The following is an 18,887-nucleotide window of genomic DNA, read 5'->3' on the forward strand; positions in this document are numbered from 1 at the left end:
CAGCAGCGACCTGAGCCACAGCAGTGACAATGCCAGAGCCTTAGCCCGCTGAGCTGCCAGCGAACTCCCCATGTTCTGCCATCTTGATTCCTATTCTTATTTTTTTTTTATGCTATTTTTCACGTGCTTCACTCTTTTAGGAAATGTGCCAAATAGAAATTAGGTATCTTCAAAGCTCTAGACCCTTCAGTGATGAAGGTAAGGAATAGGCATTCCCGTCATGGCTCAGCAGAAATCAATCTGACTAGCACCCATGAGGATCCAGGTTTGATCCCTGGCCTTGCTCAGTGGGTTAAGTAAGGATCCAGTGTTGCCGTGAGCTGTGGTGTAGGTCGCAGACGCGGCTTGGATCCTGAGTTGTTGTGGCTCTCGTGTAGGCCGATGGCTACAGCTCCGATTCGACCCCTAGCCTGGGAAACTTCATATGCCTGGGAATCTCCATATGTCATGGGTGCGGCCCTGAAAAAAAAAAAAAGACAAAAAATAATCTCTCATTTCTTTCTTTCTCTTAATCAATGGAATTACTTTGTACATTCATGTTCATTGGACTAAAAATTGCACGTGGTACAACCATCCACTACTTTTCTTGATGGAAGCTTCTTCGAATTTTTTAAAAAGAGGAAAAACCTTTCTGGCCTCTACTACAGCACCATATTCTATGCCCATTCTAACATGTTCTCCTTTTTCCCTCTCTTTTGGCAATATCAATGTCATCTCTTTTTGGTAAATTTAAAGTCGCCATTAATTTCCAATAGAAACAAAAAGTTACACTGAAGATAATCTTTATCCTCAAACACACTTAACAAAAAGAACAGGCCCAAAAGTCAAAATTACGCACAAGAGAAATTCTAGATTAGTCCAGCGTACGTGGTTCTTATTTGCCTACCTAGGTTCCTAATTTAACAATTTTAGGAATTGTGATTTGTCACAAACCTTCAGTTTGGGCTCAGCATGGGCTGAATAAAGGTGCAAACCTTAACATTCAGGTTAAAATCCTCACTGAAACCTCCTCTGTCTGGACAGTCATCAAGGTGGTAGTAAGTTGGGAATCGGGGTTCTACTCGTAGGGGGTGGGAGGGCAGAGGAAAGTCTGTTCCCAGGACACTTACCTGTCCACACATTTCTGTCTGTTTCCCTCTAAACTGTTATTTGTCACATGTGAAGTAACCTACACGTATCTGGGTGGACAAGACCAGATGAAAGAGGAGGGGGTAGAAATTGAGCCTGGAGTTGCTTTGGGTGTATGGTTGTCTGGAGTTGTGTGGGGTGTATGGTTGTCTGGAGTTATAGGGAGTGTATGGTTGTCTGGAGTTCTATGGGGTGTATGGTTGTCTGGAGTTCTTTGGGGTGTTTGATTGTCTGGAGTTATAGGGGTATATAGGTATCTGATTTGTTGGGGTGCAGGGTGGTGTGTGGGGATGTTGGGGGAGGGAAGAGAAGTCAGTGCTGTGACTCACCCTGAAGGAGATCCGGGGAGGGGAGGGCAGGACCAGGCAGGAACAGGGAAAGGGATCACAGCTGAAAGGAGGAGCCAGCCCTGCCCATGGCCATCTCAGTGGGGGGTCCTTGAGTGCATACATTTTGATTAATGGTATTTTAATGCTAATTTAACTTTCTGGAGTTCCAGAGCCCAAAGGCTCTAGTTGTTCTGAAAGAAGCGAGACAACCACCCCCTCAAAAAAATCGAATTAATGCCTTTACTAATTCCATAGGGTATCTTTGAGCAGGAAGTCAGGGCCAGGTGCGTGGGGCGGCAGCAGAGGGGCCCACCTGTGCGGTTGCTGCGCGCAGTGCGGGGAGAAGCCTCTAGGTGGCGCAGGTGAGTCTGCTCAGAGGTTCTGGGACGCGTTTCCCAGCTCGCACCAAGGAGCAGTTAAGGGTGAGTCGGGGAGTCGAGGAGCCGGGGAGCGGAGGGGAGTTGGGAGCAGGCGAGAGGGGGCTGAAGCGGAGCGGAGCCTGGCCCAGGCAGCCCCACGGCTGCCGGCCGCGGCAGCACCTGACTCTGGGACACGGCCAGGAGGCCACCTGTGAACCCAGGAGCCCCAGGGAGCGGAAGCCTGGCTTTCTCCAGGGACACCCTCTGGGATTGGAAGCGAGCCTCCACCGGGGTCCGGTAAGCCTGGTCCTTTTCTTTCGGTTCCTAAAGTCTTTGGCTGTGGCTGAGACTGAGGTGTCACCGCCGGGAGACAGCCCGAGTGCATTTTTGAGATGCGTGTCATTTTTGGGTTGCGTTTGAACAAGCTTTCCTGGTTGCTGTACATCTGCGCTACTGGTTCTAAGACCTGAGATTGTTCCTTTGTTTTCAGAAAAACATCCGAAACCCCATTTTACTATTGGCTGTGCATTTGGCAAAGGAGCCAAACTGTGTGAACTTAACAGGCTTGAGATTTGGGCCCCTGAGACCCGTGGTCTCCAGGAGCCTGAAAGTGTGGTCTTGGGAAAGGCGAGCTGCAGCTGGGCTTGAACTGGGCTCTGAACCCGTGTCCCACCCGGGGTCCCTTGACCACCTTCCCAGGTGGTTCTGAATCAGGCCTGAGGCAGAGGTCGTGGCCTGTTTTGAAGTGGGGGCGGAGGAGAGTGAGAGGGTGGGGCTGCGTCTGGTGATTTCGGCTCTCACCTCCAGCCAGGAGTTTCCACTCAACCCTCTGACAGTTTAGGGGGAAGTTTGGGCTGACTCCCCATCATCCTGCTGTAGCTGCACCTGCTTGGTGGAAGCCAGAGGTGTTAGGACAGCCAGGACAGCAGATGAGGTAAAACAACAGAGTGACAGTTGAAACGATATGGGGTGGAGTGAGGAGCTACATTAGCAGAGCAGAAGCCACCCCCCCCAACCCCCGACCCAGAAGGAGGTGAGGCTGAAGGAAGTGAGGGTGAGGAGGGGGCACAGGCCCCCCAGCTCTGTGGTACTGAATCCATATTTTGAGATGCTCTCCAACCCAGAGTGAAACCACAGCTAAATCAAAATATTAAAGAGGTAAAAATCCATAATGAACTAACGGAAAAGGGGGATCAATTCAAATAAGTGAACTATTTCCCACCCAATTTGGTGCCCTGAGATTCTAAGTCATCACCACTTAAAACCTTCCCCCAAGGGAGCCAGGCGAATTTTGTGACAGCACTTTTGGAAGGTAATTCTGGAAGCACATGTCTTTGAGACGAAAGGGTAAATAAAATTTCCCTGAAATGTTTGATTTTCATTTTCTGGCCACGATCCAGTTTCTAAAAGTAAACAAAGTTTTCATTCTGTGAAAGATGCGTATTTGTGCAGTGCAGAGGTGTGGGGCTCACCCTCCTCCTGGGTGTCACTGTGTCCCCTGAAGCACCTGCCCTGCTCACACCTGCCCTGCTCACACCAGGACTGACCCCCACTTCGCAGGGTGCACTTCCCACACTGACTTTTAACCGGGAAGCATCTCCCTATCAAAATTCCTTAGGTCCCAAAGACCACATGAAAGCCAGGTCACCTGAGTCTTCTTTCTGGGTCCAGGTGAATGACTTTTGTGGTTTCCAAAAAAATGAAATACATTCTCAAGGAAATGCCCAGGAGCCCAGCTTCAAAGACTCAGGTAAACCTGAAATTCAAACACAGAAGCTGTAAACAGGATGGCGCTTTGGAAACCAGCCCTGCGGTCTACCCTACCCCACCCCCAGTCCTGCCTGCACTTCTCTCAGTGGCTTTCCTCCCACCCGGTTTCCTCAATTATCCCAGCAGACACCTGCCTGCTCTTTGCTTTGATGCTGTTTTAGGCTCTGCCTAGGCAATCCCACCCACCAATAGTATCATTAATTAACTTTCATTAAGCTCACTTAGCACATTAGATCAATTAGGAAACAAAGGCCCAGCACCCGGAGGGCACCACCCCCCACCTCATTACTGCTGTTCACCTTGAACTCACACCCAAAGGCAGGACTTTTATTCCATCTCCAAGAACCATTTCCCTAAAAAGTAAAGTGAGGGAAAGGAACCCACGTCCAGGCACTCAGCTGGGCCCTTCATTTCCACCTCACTTTACAGACTTCCCAGCTTTTCAAGTGAGGGGATCGAGAGTTAGATGGGGAAAGGGACTTGCCCACCGCCGCAGGGCTGGCGATGACTGTGACATCTGGTGCCCCGCTCGTGCCATGTTCCTTGTGGGTGGTTAGGGCAGCTGACCCTAAACCCTCTGTTCCTGCCTCTGTGGGGACAAGCAGGGGAGGTGCTGGATCCACCCCCAGGTCTGGGGTTGTGTTGGTCCTGCTGCCACGCCCTTTGCAAGTCACCCGCACTGGGGTTGGTGACAGAGGGAAACCGGAGAGGAAATGTGCCCTTGCTGTCCACCTGTAGTGCAGTCACCAGTGTCACTTCAGGAGGTTCAGTCTCATATGTTCTGGCAGCTAAGAGGAAATTCCTTGTGGCCCTGGGGCCAGGGAGCACCAACAGTGAGACTACACTGTGTCACTGCTCATCACTGTCTGTCCCCAGGACCCTGGGCTTCACCCAGGCATCTAACCCACACTGTGGAAGCTCAGGAGAAGCTCCACCCAGGTTTCGGAAGCAGGGTGGGCCTCGCCCTACAGCATACGAGGGGGCCTTGCTGCCACCCCACCATGGAGCACACTCACTGCACCAGTGGCTGGGGTGGAGGGCTCCTTCATGTCAGAGAAAGGCCACCTGTCCTTCTGATTACACCGTGGGGGAGGGGCTGCAGGGCCTGCAAAGTACCCTGGCCACAAGCAGGCAGATCCCCTGCGGAGCTGCTCTGGGTGCAGAGTCCAAACTTCTCTAGGCTGGGTGCCTGGAGTCCCACTGGTCAGCCTCAAGGTGGACCAGGCACACACTGGGACCCCTAGAAATGCCCAGAGGCCTGGGCACATGGTTCTCACAGAACTGACTCCAGGAGGCCTTTCTCCATCTCGGACAGGCAGTCCCTGGAAAGTGGATGGTGGTGATGAGCCCCACACGGGGAGCCACACCTGCAGCAAGAGTGGGCCACCCCGCCTGCTGAGCTGGGGCCCCTCCCATCCACAGGCAGCAGTCAGGCCGTGCTCTGCTCTCGCTGGGATGGGCCCTGCCAGCCAGTCCCTCTCCTGATGGACTCAGCAGGCGCAGTCGTGCTGCCATCACAGGAGCCTCGAGGGCCCAGTGCTGGGAAGCCAGGCTCTCTGCGGTGTTTCTAGACCCTCAGGATCAACACTGCTCAATGACACCACTGAGAGGCTGGATACAGCAACTAAAAGCGAGCCCAATTACTGAAGTAAGGTATTAGTCTCCTGAAAATAATAGGAAGAGATTTCTGCCAACAGCACCGTAATCCTGGCATAAGGCACTTTCTCAGGATGTGAAGACAGACACACAGATCTGGATTATAAATGCAAACCAAGAGGCTGTGGGTTGACAGCTAGCAGGCCAAACCTTTTTCACGAAAATGTCAGTGTTCCATATTTCCAGTTCCACATTTTTTTTTCTTTCTTTTTTTGTTTTTGTCTTCTTAGGGCTGCACCTGTGGCATATGGAAGTTCTCAGGCTAGGGGTCGAATCAGAACTCTAACTCCCAGCCTACACCACAGCCACAGCAATGCAGGATCTGAGCCACATCTGAGACCTACACCACAACTCATGGCAACACTAGATCTTTAACCCATTGAGCAAGGCCAGCGGTAGAACCTGGGTCCTCATGGACGCTGGTTGGCCTCATTACCACTGAGCCACAATGGGAACTCTCCAGTTCCACATTTCTTAAGCATCATGCCCAAGAGAGAGAAGGTAGGATTTCATGGTGGTTTTAATGTATGTTCATTCATTCACCAGATGCATCTTTTCTGAGCCTCTGTTCCATGGCAGGCACTGCCCTGGGATGTGGGGACACCATGGCACCTCAGGCAGTGGGAGACAAGCCCTTGCTTTGTGGCACTTGGCCTCTCATGAGAAGAGAGGAGCCTCAGTCCAGAGACACGACACTCCAGTAAAGTCAGTGCCAGGAGGAAATACCCAGGTGGAATCGGAGGGGTGGGCTGAGCAGAGCCCCAGGGGACGGGGGTGGGGGGACCTGAGGCCTCCCACCCCAGCGGGAAGTGGAAGGTGGGGCGAACAGGAGGAGGTGAGAGAGGAGACCCAGGGACAGAGTGAGCAGGGCTAGAGGCCATTGAGGGCAGTGGGCAGACAAACAAAAATGTATAGTAACTCAGGGCTGTCTGTGTTGTTCTGGGACCATCGGGGCCCACAGCATGTCAGCTGGGAGAGTTTGAAACCCATTTCCCATCGCTCAGTCTGCAGATAGCCTCTTCCTGAGAGCACTAGTGTGGCTGGTGGGCAGGGGAGCTGGCGTGGCTGGTGGGTGGGAGGCAGGCAGCAGGAGCAATTGGCCTTTCAACTCAACATCTCTCTTTGCAATTAACAGTAACAGAGGGCCCTTTCTGAGAAAAATTTTAGACTCCAACTTGAAACATGCTTACATTTTTAAGTCTTAAAATAGAAAGAAAACACAACATTCTTATAGAGTCAAACAGGGCCTTCCACCCCTTTGCAGCCCTACCATATACTCAGCCTAGAGCCCTTCGTGCCTTGCCAGCTCCCCTCACTCCCCATGGCTCCCCAGCACTGAGAGCTGGAGATGAGCTTCCCAGCACTGGGGGAGAGATGACGTTTTGGGTGAGCTGTTGAGGAACTGACTTAGAGATGGCTTAGCACTCGGCTGGGCACGTCAGAGCTGCTTCTGTCCATTGTACTTGGCCCTTGAGGAGTTAGGAAGAACCCTGGCCGCCCAGCTCATCCAGCATGTGACTATCAGCCCCTGGGCAGTTCATTTTGTCCCCAAGTAACAGGGCCATGGAGCTGGATTGGGCAGGAGGTCAGGAAGTCCAGGGCAGTGAGAGCTGGTGGACGGGTCCTGAGGGAAGAGGGGGCATCTGGCATCTGGCCGGGCTCCAGGGGGTACCAGAGACCATGGGGGGTGGGATGGGACACAAGTGTCTATCAGTTTAGCTAATGTTGTTTACCTGGTAGATGTGGTTTTATGGTTTAATGTTTTGATGGAGGCCTATGTTCTTGCCTTACAAATATTACCTCTGGCCTGGAAAACCCTAATCCTTAAAAAGATTGAAATGCACTTTCTTGAAGGTGCCTTGGGACTCCTAAGGTTCATCTTCTTTAGGTTTAGTTCATAATAATGGCTTGAAATGGCTGTTCTGCAGACTTCCTGCCCGTAATGAAGAAAATCAGAGTGGACCCTCTGGGGCTATTTAAATGATTCTGTCTGCAGAAAGACAGGAGTGCAAAGCACATCTGAAAAGGACACGAGATTTACGTGGTGTGGTTTTCTGCTGATGGGCTCCATTGTGGGAGATAAACCTGCCAATAAGTGTCATTTAAGTTCAGCAGAAACCCTTTCACATTTAGAGGGACTTGCAGACACCATCCCTCAGAGGTTTGAGTGCCCAGCTGGCATCTCATCTACCCAGTGGCCTCAAGCAGGGCTGGTCCTGAGCTCCAAGCAATGCCTTCATGCCCTGCTGGCACTCACTGAAGCCACTTTCTCCTCATTTTATGGACAGGGGAGAGCAAGGCGAGGCTGTGGCAGTGGCCGGGGACACAGTTTTGAGTCGACTAAAAACCAAGAGACTAAACTTTCTCCGACACTGCTGCTGCGGGTTCCCATGAAAATCATCCAAACAGACCACACACAGCTCTCGACCGACCTCTGGGACTGGCCGGGAGTGGGGATGGGGGGGTGAGAATATTACCCTGACGGCTTTCCCAGTTGTTCATCTTAAAGGCAAATATTTATTTTGCGAAGATTGCAAAACTCAGAGCAATAGGATGCTGGGCTCTCCTTAGGGTTACAGAATCCACAGAATAGAGACACCCACCAATGTGTGTTGTGCTCCCCGAAGACCCAGCTGCTTGCCTCCCACAGCATCAACTCAACAAAGCAGGCCCACAAAAACCAGGCCTCCGTGGGGCTGCACATCTGTCCGCTGCTGCCGCCCCAGGTCTCCTCAGAAGCCTGGACAGTGCCTTGGGCATCTTCCTTGTTTTCCCAAAGAGCACTTTGGGGGTCCCTGGAGGCTTTCTTGTGCTCCAAGTCTTGCTTAAGGCTTTGTGAGGGGACCTCAGAGAAACATAAGGCCTGAGCTCGGTTCCTGGCCCAGAGAATGGAAAGGAAGGAGGACTCACAGCCTCAGTCACAGAAACAAAATTTCCTCTGGGGACTGGATGCAGCAGCACCCATGCCCCACCCAGCATGGTGGCTGTGGGCTCAGTGCCCTGAGGATGCGGGAGTGGGGGTGGGGTCCCTCTGGTCTGTGGCATGATCCTGGCACACAGTAGGTGCTCGGTAAATATTCATGTAAACCAGCCTTTCCTGGACACTAATTGCCTTCCAGTGCCCTCCATTTACTCTGCGTGACAATCTGTGAGCTAGGCCAACACCACTCCTTCAGGGTGTGCTATGGGGGCTCAGACTTAAGTGATGCCCAGGAACTCCTCCTGCTACGCGGCAGCGGCCCTGCCCAACCACTTCATGCCAGGGTCTCCCACTGCCCTGGACTCCTCTGGAGGTGAGGTCTGGGGTAGGGGTGGGGGGCTGCTGTAAATTACATCAAAGTTTAGCTTTACAGTATAACGATTTGGAGAGGGGGTGAGATTTAGGCGGTCCAGAGCTCCCAGAGCCCCTGCCAGCAGGACCCCAGAACTTGTGCATGTGAAGGTCAGGGCTTGAGGAGGCTGGAGCTGGGGTGGAAGGCAAAATGTTCTCCTTCCAGAACCCAGCAGCCCCTCCCTCCCCACGGCAGTACCCAGGTTGCAGGGATACAGATGAGCCCCGAGGGATTCCCCTCCAGAAGCCGATCCTCTCCTTGGATGCTGGGCCAGCCATGTCCTGGCAGGGTTGGACCAGAGCGGGCACTGCTGTGGGAGCAGCAGAGCTTGGGAAAGGATGCTGGGCTGGGGCAGTGGGGAGGGACACAGCCTCCGTGTTCGAGGGACAGGCGCCCTGGTCCTGCTCCTCAGGCTACTCCCAGGTACCTGGGAAAGCAGAGTAGCACCGCCTCATGGGAGGACTGTGTGGATTCCAAGCACGTTGGCTCTGTCAGCACCCATTAGCAGGGGCTGAAGTCACTAGGGCAGCAGGGCCTCTGCTTGTCAGTCCTAACTGGTTTCATGAGCCCATGTGTGTCTGAGGTGTCCGTCTTTCCCTGGAGGAGCTTGTTAACCTGTCCAAGAGGACCCCTCAGTTACAGGCAGGTACCCGAGGGGGACAGGGACCCCCACGGAGGATGGTGCCTGGTTGGCCAACCCCTCAGTGACACCCCGACCACACTCCAGCCACCCTGGCTGCCCGGTTGTACCCCCCACCAACCACAAGGGGCTGCACCTGCTGTTCCTGACGCCCAGGAGTTCTTGCAGGACCCCCGTGTGCCATCCACTCAGGTCTCTGCTACCTGTCACCATGTTACAGAAACCCTCCCGGCCCTCCTCTGCAGGAAACAGCAGCTCCCACCCCCAAACTCCCATGTAAGGCACTGCTCACAGTGTCACATAAGTGTCACTGCATGTGTGTGAGCCTACACTTGGCAAGTAATCAGTGAATCACCACAGAGGCCAAGGTGGGCACCGCCAGGAAAGGGGCTTCTTCCTGTGCCCTCGGGAGCCACCCAGGGAGATTTCAGACATGACTTTCATGAGCTCCTGGTGTCTGTCTGGAGTCAGGGAGAGGATGGAATGAGCTGAGGTTGAAGAACAACCAGGAGACAGGACCCAGCTGGGTTTCAGGTGGAGGACACAAGCAGCGAGGGACTCCAGGCCCCTGCAGGAACCCCAGCACAGATGCCCACATCACAGGGGCCCCTGGTGCAGATACCCCTGGCACACACACTCCCTGTGGGCCCATGAGGCAGGTCACGATGCCCCACTCCCAGCTCCACCGCCCCCATCAGGAAACACGGTCAAATGAAGAAATTCCACTCAAACGACCAGTGGTTCTCAAGGTGGAGCAGCACCTGCTCCCCAGACAGGCCTGCGCTGATGGCCATTGCCCTTACCCACTGCCCCCCACCCACTGCCCTGGATCCACAAGTCCTCTGCATCGTCAGCTCTTATCTCATGATTAATTTAACCCCAGCAGCCCGGGGTCTCGGCCTCAGCAGCCTCTCTGATGACATCCCCACCCAGGCTCCCCTTCCATCCCACCCTCCCCTTATTCCTTATTCACGTGGTTTTGGACAAACAGCTCCCCTGAACTGTGTGGTCCCTGTTGCAGGGGGTGCCCTGTAGCCTTCGTTCCTGGGGTGCATGAGTGAAATAGCTTGGGGTGAGGCCAGGATCAGGCTGGGGGATGGGCAGTGAGGCCAAAGGCAGCCTCCTGTGGCCCCAGCAAAGGAGGGCAGAGGGTCGCCCAATGCAGGCGGTAAGCCTGGCTCTCAGCCTCCCCAGATGGATGGCACATTGACCAGGGAGAGGTCTGTCCTTGGGCACCAGCTCAGTGCTTGGGAGGAGGATGAAGAAATGCTGGGGGTTGGGGGGGGGAGACTTTGTATCATTGACGGTCAGCATCTAGAAGTTTTAGATGAATCCTGTCTTCCACACTGAGCATTTTCCAGCTGCACTTCTCGGCTTCAGTGAGTAGTGGACCTGAACCCCCTTGGAGATGTAACGTCCGCTCCTTACAGCCTCGTGCCCTCCCCACCCAGAATTCCTCAGGGTTAGTGGTTTCCTTGCGGCAAGTTTTCAAATTTTGTTCATTTGCGATTACATTATCTGCTTCCTTCAGTTCTACGTGTGGATTATTCTCCCATTGGGTTTAATATAACCGAGTTTGCAGCTGCACTGACAAATTCACTGATGCCCTCCTGCTTTCAGATGGCTTTTTCTGTCTTTTCTCTGGCTTTATTTCAAGACCGTGTCCACACTGAAACACTGTCTGCTGGGGGTTGCTACTGCCTCAAAACCCATTTCCTATGACTGTACTTCATCTCAGATACTAAGTTTGCTTAATATTTTAATAGTCAAAATCAATGATTTACAAAAACCGCTATTGCTATTAAAAACAAACCAACAACAGCCAGAAATGCACTTTCTATAAAACTGTCAGCCTCGGAGTTCCCTTCATGGCTCAGCAGTTAATGAATCTGACTATGAGGATGCGGGTTCGATCCCTGGCCTTGCTAGGTGGGTTAAGGATGCAGCATTGCCATGAGCTGTGGTGTAGGTTGCAAATGCGGCTAGGATACCACATTGCTATGACTGTGGTATAGGCCTCAGCTGCAGCTCTGATTTGATCCCTAGCCTGGGAACCTCCATATGCCGTGGGTATGGCCCTAAAATAGCACACACACACACACACACACACACACGCAAAAAAAACCCTGTCAGGTTCAGGGTCTCTGTGTCCCCCAAACAGGAGGGGCCAGAGGCCTGCTCACCACAGATACACTGTGAAACTCTTGAGTCTTTTAAAAAATATCAAAATCATGCAGATTAGCAAAGGTACTAGAACCTGCCAAGTTCAATCTTTTCGTGATTTTTTTAATGAGCTTCTTGTATTTAATTAGACTTAGGAAACACCTGGCCACCTAGTAAGCCAGTGATTACAGGGAACTGCAGAGATGCAAAGGCGATCTGGACTTGGGTGGTGAGTTTTACCCCTTAGGACACTGCTCCCTGCTAGATCCCTCATGCTTCTAAAAGATCCCGTGGCTCCTCTGGGGCAGATGGCCCAGTGGGCCTCCGACAGTCCCTAGGGAGTCGCCCATCCTCAGGACTGGGGGGAACTATGCACCGCAGCCCCAGGGCTACTGGATGACACAGATTCCTCTGTAAAAAAACAGGCTCCTTGAGGGTCTTAGGTGGGTCCCTGCATGCTATAAGCCCTGTCTCTCCTGGGTTCATCATGCAGTGTGATGTCACACCTTTAGTAAGTGCTCAGAAAGTGGCTGGTTTGTAATGGTGGGAGGCAGAGGAGAAGGAAGGGGTGGGAGTCTTCCCTCTGGGCAGAAGCTCTGGGGGAGCCGGAACAGCCCTCCTGGCCTCCCACAAAGGCTGGAGGCTGCCTGCTCCCAGCTCCCAGTCTTGTGTAGATTAGAGGGTCTTCCAGCAAAGACTTTGTTTCTCAAAGTCAAGACAGCAGGCACTTGCCAATTCGCCGAGCCCTGCAAGACACCTGATATTGTTTTCCTATTTAAAGAACCATCAGAAATGGCTCATTCTCTAAAGACCAGAGGTGAAAGGTCACCAGACCTCTGGGGGAGGCTGAGTCGGGCAGAGTCTAGGACCCACTGCTCCCCTTGGCACGAACCCTCTGGAAAATGCTAGGGCAGCTTCCTGTCCAGCACAGCTGTCCCGGGCTGCGCGCTCCTCTGCAGCGGGTGTGGGCATTGGGGCCTCTGGCAGCCCCTCCCTGACCAGCACTGGAGCTGAGTGCTAACACTGCCCTCAGACAGAGGAACCCGGGCGGAGCAGGGACAGCTGTGTGGTGTGATAAGCATCCAGGGTGGGCCCAGGACAGACAGCAGACTCCAGAGGAAAGCAAGGAAATCTGAGAAGGTCACACAGTCTAACGTAGCAGCGCTGGCCCCTTGGACGTTCCTCACCGGAGATGCTAACCCTGGGGACCTGGGTGTGGGATGCGTGGCAGCCCTGTGCTATTCGCAGCTTTCTCATCCAGCTGAGTCCATCCTAAGCAGAGGAGTTTATTTCAGTAAATTTAGACCCAGTGCCACCTTCTACCCCTGGCGCAGCGGCTCTGCCCTGGAGCTTGGGCTCCTGGACTATCCAGAGGCTGGAGGGCCTGGGGTTCAAGCCCCAGGCCTCCCTCGGCGACCTAGGCAGGCTCCGCACTCTTGGACCCTCAGCTTCCTCCTCAGTGAACTGGGGGAACATTTGCCTTCATGGGGGCCACAGGATCTAGCACACGTGTAAGTGGAGTGCACATGTGCCACTGTGATCCCTTCTGACTGCACGGCTACCTGGTGGTTCCTGGTGTTTGGTTGCTCCCTTACTGGTCAGGAGTAGGGTGGCAGTGCCGTCACTTTACATGCCTGCCCCCTGGCATCACCCAGAATTCTGGGGCCACTCTCTGTGGGAGCAGGGGGCTAGGACTGAGGACCCAGGGAGCAGGAGAGCCCGACGGCCCCTTCATACTACAAGCAGTGAAGGGCGGTTGTGACTTGGTAACTTGCTCAGGAGCAATTTCGTGAGAAATCTGCCACTGGCCAGTCGGTCCCCAGAGGTTCCTCAGCGCCCTGCACACTCAGGCCCTCTCAAGCCTCACCTGACAAGGGTGGCCAGGCCTTCTCTGTGGGTCCAATCTATTCATGTCCCCCAGGACACTCCCGCCAGCCACCTGGGGCGAGGGAGGGGCAGCGTGACCTATGCTCACATGTCCCCCCCTCTGCCTCCAGTCATGGTGCCCCCACCCCTTCAACCCACATTTCTGAATACCTGCTATTAGTGGGGCCCAGTTGGCCCAGGCAGAGACCCAGATCCTGTCCTAACTCGCTGGCCTCTCCCATTTCTCCCACACCCCCCACCCCCTCCCCGGTTCTCAGGAGGCTCCCGTGTGGCTGCACAAACAGGCCTCCAGTTGGATTTGGCCAGTAGAAGGCCAGGGACGCAGAGCAGAGGAGGCTGGTGGGGGCAGGTCACTCCCACGGCCCTGGCACCATCTGCCTAAGGCCCAGCCCTCCTCCTTACCCCATCTGGCTGGGGGACAGGACGTAGTAGTTCCTGGAGGCCCGACCCGCGGGCCACACCATCTCTTACAGATGCCTATAGGCAGCATCCTTGCACCTGGTCCCAGCTCAGAGGAAAAGCAAACTCGGAGATGGGCTCGGTTCTCCGGCTGGCTGTGCAGCTCGTAGAGGGAGGTGCTATCATCTAGAAGCCGAGTCACACCTCTGAGTCCTTCTAACTCTCCACCAGAATCCTACAAGCTCAGGAAAACTGAGCCCACAGAGCTGACCACAGGTGCCATGTGTGGCTGGGGTTGCCTGGGGGGTGGAAGAGGCTGGAATTGGCCATGTCAAGCGCCTTCTCCACTGAGTCTGCTTCTTTACCTGTAAAATGGTACTCGTGTCCACTTCTCATGGGGAAAGGGCACCTCAGTGTCTAACACACAACCCACAGCCAGTCTGCCACACCATCTCCTTTATTCCTAATAAAATAGGGAATGAGTGGACAAAAGGTCTCCTGCCTCCTAGAAGCTTCTGTGAACAAAGATGAGGCTTCAAGCTTAACACTTGTCAACAGTGCAGAAAAACGTCAGGACTGAAAACACTGGGAAAAGCCATTAAACAAAGGCAAAGTTCCCACTGTGGCTCAGTGGGTTAAGAATCTGACTTGTATCCATGAGGATGTGGGTTTGTTGCCTGGCCTTGCTCAGTGGGTTAAGGATCCGGCATTGCTGTGGTGTAGATCACAGATGCAGCTTGGATCTAGTGTGACTGTGGCTGTGGTGTAGGCCTCAGCTGCAGCTCTGATTCGACCCTTAGCCCCGGAATTTCCATCTGCCTCAGGTGCAGCTGTAAAAAAGAAAAAAAACAAAACAAAAACCAAAAAGACCAAAGGCCAGTGGGGCCTCAAAATGAGCCCAATGTCGAGGGCCTTCATGGATCCTGACGCTGTTCTCGCCATCTCACCATGGATGGCAGCCAAGCCAGTGGCTCTAAGATGGGCAGTTCCCAGTGTCTGGGGTCCACGTGGGGCTACGAACAGCAAGGGTTCTGTGTGCGGCCTGGGCTCCTGATGGACACTGTGAAGATACACCCTCACTTTCCTCTTCAGAGGTGCCCACCTGGGCAGGCAAGTCCAGGGGCCACTGCCTATAGGCTGGGCCGTCAGTGCTTCTGCTCAATGCCCACTGCCCCGGCTCAGGCCCAAGGCCCTGGAGGCTGCATGGTGGCACCCCTCCCCCCGGCCAGCAAGGAGGACCATCCCTGCCAGCAGGCTGTCTGCACTAAGAGCAAAGACTTGGGACCCAGGCTGCCGTGTTCTGGGCATGCCCAAAAAGTTCTACAGGATTCCAGAGGCCAAGGGGGGGCATAGCAAGGAGGGGCCACGCTTGCAGGGAGAGGCACCCAGACGGCAGAGCCCTCCTCCCTCACCCTCTGGGTCTCAGGTCCCCGTTCCAGGCCATTGCCTGCTGGTCATCAGCAGGTCAGCCTATGCTATTTGTTTTTCAATTTCGATGAGTTCTACCCCCAGTGCGGCCACAGCCACAGCTATGAGACACAGAGCAGGGCGAATCCACCACCTTCTTCAGACGCTGGTGTGGCAACACCTGGCCTGCAGGGCCCACGCCCCGACTCTGAACCAAGCCTCCAGCCCCTTTTGCTGGGTTGTGGCCTGGTTGGGGGCGGGGGGGGGGCGGACACTGGCAGCAAACCAGTGGGAAAGAGCTGAGAGAAAGGAGTGGGGACCGCAGGTGACGGTGCCTGCAGGGGCTGGTGACCACACAGCACCCTGCCCTGCATCGCTCCGTGCTTTGATGTCATTGTCTGCTGTACATCCCAAGCCTCTACAGACTGGGGTTACATATCTGTTTAGGTCGCTGCCACATGGACGGCTCACAGGGCGTGGCTGAATGCAGGTGAGACACCCAGTTGGCAACAGACAACCCCCAAACTCAGCGACTTCACACAGTCAACCGCCAACCCCCACCCAGGTTTTGAGGAGTGGCTGGGTGGGTGACTCTGGCCCAGGGTCTCAGGAGATTGCCACCTGCTGAGGGCATGACCAGCCAGGTGAGCCACAGCCCAGACAGTTCACACAGAGGTCGAGTCCTTGACTTCAGGGGTCTTGAGTGTCCACAGCAGCCGAGGGTCTGAGGGCCTGCAGGAAGCTGCAGTGCTTCCGAAAGCAGCCCACAGGCACCCATACTCACAGGGAGAGGACTTGGCTGGACCAGTCCCCATATCTGTCTTAACACTGGCTTGTCTGTCGCAGCCTCTCAACCTGCATCTGGGAAATGGGAGCCTCCTCTCAGCCCACCCCTTCCTTCATTCCATGCATCTACTAAACACTCAGCCGCTTCCTGCTGTGCATCTGGTTCCCTTCTGGACTCCTGGCCTCCTCTTGGAATGCCTGGAGCTTCCAAAAGATACTGGAGCCTGGAACCCACCCAAGAAATCCACCCAGGTCAGGAGGGTGGGGAGGCCAGGAAGCCCACTATCTGTAAAACCCTGCACTGCTGCTGGCACACAGGCAGGACTGAGGAGCATCTGGACCCTGGGCCAGCACACAAGTCACCTGGGATTTTGCTGAAAGGCGGCTTTTGTTCCTCTGGGCCTGTAATTGTGGGTCCAGATTTCACATTTCTGACAAGGTCTCAGATAACGCAGCGGGCTCCGAGTACTGTACTTTGGGTATCAAATTTCTAGAAGCTCGTGAAGCCAAGAGCCGGTGAGAGAAGGGCTCAGGGTGCGCATGTCAGGGGCAACAAGGCCGTGAGTGCCTGAATGTCCCCCGGGGGCCCAGACCATGTGCACAGGGCCTGAGTGGGAGCCGGACTCTGTCCCAGGCCACACAGGCCCCACACAGGCTGTTTTACTGATCAGTGGTTATTTCCACAGGGAAAGAAAAGAATTAGCAGATTTATTGCTCATCTTTGTTCAGCCTTGTAGTCTATTCCCAAGACGAAGCTTTTATTGTTTGGTGAGCCTGCGTTTATTGGAGCCATTAGTAAGTTAAAGTGCATTTTCTGAACTCACTTTAATGATGTGAATTCCAGGCTTATAGAAATTCTAGTAAAGCTTCTTTTACTGCAAGCTGCAGAAACCATTGTCCTGGTTCTTCTGGTTTCTCTGCTGGGTCCCTCTCCCGTCCCCTATGGGGGGAGGATCTGGGGAATCCCAGGCCCCCTCCCTGCCCCACTAGCTGCTCTCTCCTTAGAACTCTCCATTGAGGTGGGTGAGCGAGCCCCACGCATGTCCCCCCCAACCCCACCCTAGCTCCCAGGCTGTCCAGGTGCCTCCTTGTGCTGTCTCACAGCCCCCACCCCCCACCCCGTTCCTCCAAAGTGACATCAGGACCCGCAGATTCCCCCTTGAGCTCCTGGTACCTGTCTCCCCTCTAACCTCACCTGCCATCCCAGGTGGACATTCCTGAGGGGGTTCCTTGTCCTGGTCACAAGGTGACTCCCATCCTCAAGATGGTTTTCCCAGGTTTGCACCTGAGCCCTGGAGTCAGGATCCACATGCCAGGCTCGTGGGTCTGGGTGGGGCCTGGGGGTTTCCAGCTCAGAGTACCCTACAATGCTAGTGCTGCCGGATGAGCCCACAATTGTCAGCCCCCCAGAATCTGGCCACGCAGTGCCCAGCCCACACAAGGCTCCTGTCCCTGAGCCGGACTCTGCCCATTGACCTTGACCCAAGCAGCTGCCCTCCTGGGGGCGTTCTCCAAGGTTGGTCCCTGTGGGTGGAGTTGAGCTGTCGTGGTGACCCCAGCAGATGCTGGTTCTCCCTGATGCCTGTGATCAGGTCCCCGCCTGGCCCCCTTCCCACTGTTCTGCTCCAAATCACACGCTGCCCACATGGTTGTGTGGTTTTTCACATGTTTCTGTCTCTTTAGGGAGATGGTGAGGCTGGGGCTGCGGCTTTCTCATCTCTCAATCCTTTTGTATTTCTTCCCCCACTGAAAGGCTGCTGTGCACGTGTTAGGCACTTAGTAACATCTCTTCCTCAAATGACTCAGGATGGCATTCCCCTACAGTCAAAAATGAGCCTAAGAAATAAAAGACGTAAAGAGCCATCCACCTTCGAGAAATGCCAGCCTCGCAGCCTCATGAACTTGGGCCCCATTCTCTCCTCACCCAGCTGTGGCCGCCTCCTGCTCCTCAGCCATAATACCCTCGAGGCTTACAGAGCAAGAGAGCAAGAGCAGGGCGGGAAGTGGGTAGTTTCAGATGATGTCTTGGAAAGACAGAATCTGACTGTCTGGACAGGTGAGAAGGGGGTTGAGGCGCAGACTCAGAGGGAACATGTCAACCTGACCTTACCTTTGTCCCAGCAGCCCTGGGGGAGGAACCCCTGGGCTTGTTTCCCGGGACGGTCCCCAGTCCCTGGAGGAGGCAGATGGTGCTCTTTACCGGCGGTGGGGGCTGAAACCACAGCTCCAGTAAACACAGTGATTTATCCAGCTCACGAATGAGGAGCATCTGAGGAACTGGATGCTTAGAGGTGTTTTTTTAAAAGGATGTTAAGATAATAAAATAGCTAAGTTCCTGGAGAACCATCAACTTCTAATCTGTGGGGTTACCTTTTTGCTGAGACACAAACCTGTACCTTCCTGCAGCACAGCAAAGCCCAGGCCCTTCCCCTGAGCCCCTGAGGGCCTCCTTTCCCAGATTCAGTCGTTTTTGAGCCGGGATCAAGCTTCAGCCCAGGGTGACAAGGGTGGACACAGCTGCCAGAGGCCCCTGTACCAGGAGGCTAAGGCTGGAGCAGCACCCGGCAGAGATGCCTCCCACAGACCCCACCGGGGGGTGGCCGGAGGGTCCTTACTGGCCCTTCTGCTTCAACCCCAACAAGCATGGGGGTTTTGTCCCCCCACGGCTTCTCATGGCCATGACCTCAGAGAAGAAACCTCCCCACAACTAACACGAGATGCCACAACTCCGGTTTTCAAAGTTTAAGCAACCTCTATGATTTTTGCCCCACTAGGAGAAAAATATTGCTTTTCCATCTTAATCTCCTGCTTTGTACTTTTTATCTGTGTGTGTGTATAATGTACATAACAGGACGGCACATGTATGTATGATACTTAATCTACTGGGGACATGCCCCCACGAAAAGCTTGGAGCCCCGGGCACGATCCATCCACCTCAGAGTCCACGTGTGTCTGCGTCACAGAATCTAATCAAAAGGCAGATTCTGATTCAGCACATTGCGGGGGGTGGGGGCGGTTGAGGTGGGGAGAG

General features: G+C 54.3%; 1 protein-coding gene across 4 annotated transcripts in view; it reads left to right on the forward strand.

Annotated features, from left to right (window-relative positions):
• Window positions 1,863–18,887, forward strand: part of EDAR (ectodysplasin A receptor) — a 69,932-nt gene continuing 52,907 nt past the window's right edge. For all 4 annotated transcript variants that reach the window (XM_013995872.2, XM_013995874.2, XM_013995875.2 and 1 more), the window contains exon 1: window positions 1,863–2,113. The gene's annotated coding sequence lies outside the window, so the exon portion shown is untranslated. The remainder of the gene's footprint in view (window positions 2,114–18,887) is intronic.

The sequence above is a fragment of the Sus scrofa genome, chromosome 3, assembly GCF_000003025.6.
Source record: "Sus scrofa isolate TJ Tabasco breed Duroc chromosome 3, Sscrofa11.1, whole genome shotgun sequence".
Classification (NCBI taxonomy): domain Eukaryota; kingdom Metazoa; phylum Chordata; class Mammalia; order Artiodactyla; family Suidae; genus Sus; species Sus scrofa.